General features: G+C 39.2%; 1 protein-coding gene and 1 long non-coding RNA gene across 3 annotated transcripts in view; one reads left to right on the top strand and one right to left on the bottom strand.

Moving 5' to 3' along the window:
- LOC127608195 (uncharacterized) overlaps positions 1-855 on the top strand; it is an 886-nt gene extending 31 nt beyond the window's left edge. The window contains exons 1-2 of the long non-coding RNA XR_007964201.1: positions 1-513; positions 752-855. The exon at positions 1-513 is cut by the window's left edge and continues 31 nt beyond it. This is a non-coding gene — a long non-coding RNA (uncharacterized LOC127608195). The remainder of the gene's footprint in view (positions 514-751) is intronic.
- The window catches only part of alpl (alkaline phosphatase, biomineralization associated), a 25,323-nt gene extending 21,246 nt beyond the window's left edge, over positions 1-4,077 (bottom strand). The window contains exon 1 of one of the 2 annotated variants that reach the window (XM_052077120.1): positions 3,924-4,077. The gene's annotated coding sequence lies outside the window, so the exon portion shown is untranslated. The remainder of the gene's footprint in view (positions 1-3,923) is intronic. The other variant, XM_052077121.1, reaches the window with a different exon arrangement.
- Between the last annotated feature and the right edge of the window lie 1,774 nt (positions 4,078-5,851).

The raw sequence follows: 5,851 nt of genomic DNA, 5'->3' as shown, positions 1-5,851 counted from the left end.
TTTTGAGCACTAACTAAATTGGATTTCCAAAGGCAACCACAGACGATTCAGCCTTTACTAATTTACGGTCCAGAGAAAAAACAACTTGCGCCAATGCAGGCTCACTTTTAGTTCAAGAAAGTGGATACACCCTGGACTGGTCAGCAGCCAATCGCAAGGCACATATAGACGAACAACCTCGTCCTTATTAGGGATGAGCTGTATCCTATCCCAATTGAAATTTGGTGAAAGACGCAGGGGATATATACAGTAAATATTCCCATCCCCGGAATTCTATGGAAAGGAATATCCTTCACCCGGAATAAAAACCCATGCATTAACATTTTGACTACGATATTACGTGTTACCGGAACTTGCGTAAGCGGAAATTCCACTACCCGTAACCCGGATAGAGGTGTAATGCCGCGGGAGCTTAAATACACGCAACAGCCACCCGATGCGACGGAAAATACACAACGCTGAAACAAGTTTTCACTTCGCGTTTTTCGATCATCAGATTCTAAACGACGACGAGTTTTTATTGCCGTGCGTTTTACTGTAATTGTGAATGATTTTAACTTTATTCACTTACGTCCTGGAGAACGCGGCACTAGCTTATAAGCACCACCCACTTGACCTGACCGAAGAAACGTGTTCGCTTCGCCGTTTTCATTCATCAGATTTGAAACAAAGACGTATGAGCGACTTTTTATTGGCGTGCGTTTTACCGTCATTGCGAAAGGTTGTAACTTTATTCACTTACGTCGTGTAGATCATCGCATCGAAACATAGAAGAACTGTAACGACTGGAGCGGAGCGAGTGAAATGCATCCGTTTGAGCGAGGCTGGACACAAAGTTAAAAAGATCCAGCAGACACTTGGAGTCGGAAAGACGCAAATCTACGAAACTTTAAACAACAAGGCATCGATTCAACTCCTGATGACAAGCCACCATCCAGCAAGGAAGCAATGCAAATGGCAACAAAAATCCTTCAGTATGCACAAGAATTACCAGACATCGGTGATCAACGGGACAGTTACTTGCAACTAGCAAGAAAACTGTATGCCACGCAGGCAAACATTGTCATAAACCAAAGAATGCATCCAACAAAACAATCCAAAATACGATTTTTTTTTCCCGAGACAGAAAAAAATAAAAACATTAAAATACTGTACGTAGTTTACTGTTGTGATTTTTTTGGGATACACCTGTATTGCAGTTTTTGTTATATAAACAGTTTTTGGACGGTATATTTTTGTATTTTACTGATTGTGTTGTTACACGCGCATTTTGTCAACATACTTGCAGGTTCATAAAGGACATGTACCATGCTCATTTCCCAAATGAGGAATTTCTGTTATCAGGACAAATTGGACAGCGCAAACACGAGTCTGTACTAGAGAATATTTACTGTAGACTGGTCAACAGTCAATTTCCTACTCATTAGTCGGGTCCCGACCTATTAATACGCACAATCTCTTTTAAAATCTGTAATAAAAAAACATTACCGGTAGTTTGAGTCCTTGAAATATCGTTTTTCTATGCGAAGCGGTTTTGCAAGTCAATGACTTCATTTGAGGAGCAACTTTCTTATTTGTGTGAAGCAATTCATTAATGTATTTATTTATTTGGAGGTTAGTCCCAGGGGTTAGAGGTTTTATTGAACAATACAATATGAAAATGTCACAAATGAACAATTAGTCCTTTTGGTGTTGAACGTGACAGCTGCAACAACCTTAGCATTTAGCATGGCTTATCCATCTCATTCAGCACCATGCAGGCAATAACTACTGGCTCAGGAGTGATTCTGCAACGTATTGAGGGGCACTAGGAGCTAGCCAAACCTGTTGCTATCACTGTTTCGACACAGACCTTCCCTCGACCTCTGACTTCCTGCGGTAGGTGATATGAGCCCAGCAAAGCTTTTTTGGACTCTCTCTCTTCATATCTTTGTTGTCAGAAGCGTTAAGGGACCCAAAAATAATTTATTATAGTCCTTAGATGTATATTTTGGGGGTGTCTCGATCCTCAATTGGTATTGGATATCTTTCCAATATCAGCCAAAAACAGTATCGAATTCTATCAGTCTATATTTACAATCTTCGATAATAGCACTCGTATGCAAGCAGTTCATTCCAGGCTCCCCTCCTACGCTCTTCTATCCAGCAACATCTGGATTTAGCATGCAGAGCCCACATGATCAACACTTTTGTTTTTATTTTTCATTTTAACCTGAGAAGGACTCCTCTGCAATATCGGTATCATATCGAAAGTTCTATTGGGACACCTCTAATGTAATTGTTATTTATCAGCTCATTCATTAATTATTCTGTCAAATATCTGAGTCCGCCTTTAAAAAATCCATGTTAGTTTGGCCGTACTAAACACGATTTCATGTGGGATGGAGGTGCACTCTCTATTGTGGTCATCAGATATTTATGGGGCACAAAGTGAAATAAGCATTCACACTCAAATGGACAATTTATAGTCTTCAATGATTTATATTGTACACCGGATTGACGCCTGGGACCAATATTAGAAATCAAAAACTCAGAAAAGTACAACTCTTAAAATTGCTAGGTAACGAATAACCCAATTTTGGTCAAAAATTGGACCAACTGGCTACTTGGGTCAGTTTGACCCAACTTTGTGAGTAGGTTCGTACAAAGTAAAGTAATCGTTTATACAAAACAAGTCAATTAAAATTGGCTAGTTTTGATATTTGACACCCAAGTAGCCATCTATTTTTTGACCGAATTATATTTTTGTTTTTGTTTTGTTCAGAATCAGAATCAGAATCCTCTTTATTGGCCAAGTATGTAGAACACACAAGGAATTTGTCTCCGGTTATAACACGCTGCACTAGTATCATCGTAAACAACAAAATTTTGTTTGTTTGTCTTTGAGGCAGTTTTAAGGCTAGATGTCATACTCAATAGTTCATCCCGGTTCATTTTAGACCTTCTAATGAGAGCCACATCTCCAATGATCTAAATGCATGTGGGTGTGGGTGTGTGCAAGCGCGAAGCGTTAGTGGCTTTTTGAAAGGACACTTGGAGGGCATGTACGGTATTTTTAAGAATGTTTGCTACATAAAATTGCAGCTACAGAAACATCAGTTTATAGGAATCATTTTCCATCTCTCAAAACTTGTCCTCAACGGCTAAAAAGTTCGGAATTAAAAACAGATAATAAAAAGTGGTACCAGTTGATATAGCCTACAGTGTGTTTGCATAACTTCACGTTTGGACATGATGAAAAACACAGACCCCTGTATGAAACAAGCCACCAGTAAATCATAGCTAGGAAGCTTATTTAACACATGAAGACTAGTTAAGAATGTTGATTCATGACCATTTCATCTCATCTGTTTTTTTATAATAATATTAATAATAATAATAATACATCTACAACCGACTAATGACATGTTTTACTGGCCCCGTCAAACGGGTCATGTTGTTGAGAATTTCTGTTGTTGTGTTTTGTAAATCGAATATTTTGCCTTTTTATTTATTTATCATTTATGGCATGTGCACAGAAAAAGGCAGAGACCTTACACCGTCGGTTATATATCAGATGTGTTAAATTCAGTTGCAGTTGAAATTTCAATGAAAACTAAGGTGCATTATAGAGCGGGGGCTGATTTTGAAATGAATGCTGGCAACTTGGTTGTAGTCATACATATGAACCGTTAGATAATGTGCCCCCGTGTAGACCAACGACATGCAGCAAACAAGTCCCCCATGCAAAGCTGTAAAAAAGCTGCACATTAACATTCAACATTTCACACGCGAAATACAAATGATAACTGAATACTCATATCAATAAATGTAATTCAAAGTTGCCAAAGAAGAGAGCAAAGCCAAACGTTGACTGACTATAACAAATAACACGAGTTCATTGTCCAAACTAACCCCAAAAAAAGTTTAGTAGTTCCACTTACTGCACCACGTGTCTCATCAATCGTTGCACTTGAATGTTTCACCATGGAATGTGTCTCTTTTTCGCTTTCGGTGCTTTTTAAAGGCCCAGAGAGGTTGTCCTGAGGCTTTTTGGGTGGACGATCTGCAACTCGCGTGGAGGAGGGGGAAGCCATCTAAAGAGGAGGCTTCGCTGAGTGCTGTGAGAGGCGCACTGTGGACTCGATGCGCCCTCTGTAGGGCGGCTTTGTGCGTGTTTTCATGACAACTTTATAACATACAGTACAAATAAAAAATAAAAAAGTACATTTACATGTATTTATAAACTAATACGTCCTAGAGTATGAAATATGGCAAAATATGAAATAAAAAAATCGATTGTAAAATATTCACACAAACAAATAAATAAATGAAACAAAAAATAGAAATAATACAAATGAAGGTCATAAATATTGAACGGTATGGTCCCCTTTATCGAATCTGTGAAGGAGTAGAATTTCTGATTGATCACTTGGCTAATGTGATGTCTAATATCCACTTACATTGTTCTTATTTGGTAATTGTTATCATTGTGTGTGGGGTTTTTTTTTTTGTTTTTTTAAGCATTGTTATTATTATTCATAGAAGTAGAAGTTTTTTTCTTAAATATCACGACTATTATGAATAAATAGCGGATGTTTCGTGCAAGGTTCCTGACGCTGTCGTGGTACCCTCGCCTGACTTGTGTGCGGGCAGCATGGAGTCGATTCCCACTCACTGACTGTGCGAATGTGGGTATGAATGTTTGTTCGTCTCTATATGTGCCCGGAGACTGACTAACGGCCAGTTCGGGGTGTGGGTGTAGTATGCCTTTCGTCAGCTGGGATAGGCTCGAGCACCCCTTCGCGAATCTCTTCGTATAAGCGGTGTTGATAACGGATAGAAAGATGTTTCGTTCAAAGACTAATAAATGCAGTTCAACTGAAGAAATGTCGTCCTCTCAGGGTCGACAAACGTTTAATGACTTTACATAAACACCCCTTGTTAATCGTGTTGGGAATCCACGGCAGTGCACATGATAGAGACATGGATTGATCCCCCCAAAATAAGCGGGCGTGTGTTCTCCCCGATAATACTGGACCACTTCCGGTATGACGTTTCCAGAGATATGGGAGCGATTCTGACGCCGCGGCGCGGAGAGGCGTCTTGGATTGGATGGCGAGGTGGGCTGGATCTCTATTTGCTCCCCAGCTCCCCTCCCTCGGGCCAGAAAAGACGCACTGACCGAGTTAAACCAGTGGACAATCTGACGGCGAGGTGAGTATACTTTCTTTGTCTTCGTGTGTCGTTACAAATGTGACAACCTTTTCTCAGAATTGTCGTATGGAAAGAACTAGAGAACTGCGCGGATTTCAACTTCCGGGGTGGGTGCGCTAACGTGAAATCACGTGTCCGCTCATGTTCATTTATGTCTCGAAAAGGGTCTATTCCTTTTGTAAAAATTTACATAAAAGCAGTGAATTGGTGTGCTGATGTTCCCATTATAACTGTGTTTACTTAAGGGGGCTGATGTGAACTATATTTACATTGGAGAAAACCAACCATGATAGTGCGATTGACAAAAATATATACGGCTCATTCCAGGATTGGAGGACAAAATTATTGAAAAACGGGACATGCATTTTAAACTGAAACGACATACTATATTTATATTTTCAAGAAGAAACAGGTTGTAGAAAATCAAAATGGTCATCCATTCATATTGCTCAACCATCAACTGTCATTATGTGACACAGTCGTGTGTTAACCTACGATTGTAGGTTACTACTGAAAGAATTGAAAATGCCTCCACATAAACATCAATATTTTGAAACTAGAAACAAGAAAAATAGCATTAAACCATAATGAACTGTATTAAAATACTGTAAAGTTAAAAAATGAATTAAAGTATTTCTGATATCATGAATTCTTT

Source organism: Hippocampus zosterae, chromosome 9 (genome assembly GCF_025434085.1).
Source record: "Hippocampus zosterae strain Florida chromosome 9, ASM2543408v3, whole genome shotgun sequence".
NCBI classification, from domain to species: domain Eukaryota; kingdom Metazoa; phylum Chordata; class Actinopteri; order Syngnathiformes; family Syngnathidae; genus Hippocampus; species Hippocampus zosterae.
Note: the sequence above shows the minus strand (reverse complement) of the source record. Positions and strands in the feature narration are given on the sequence as shown.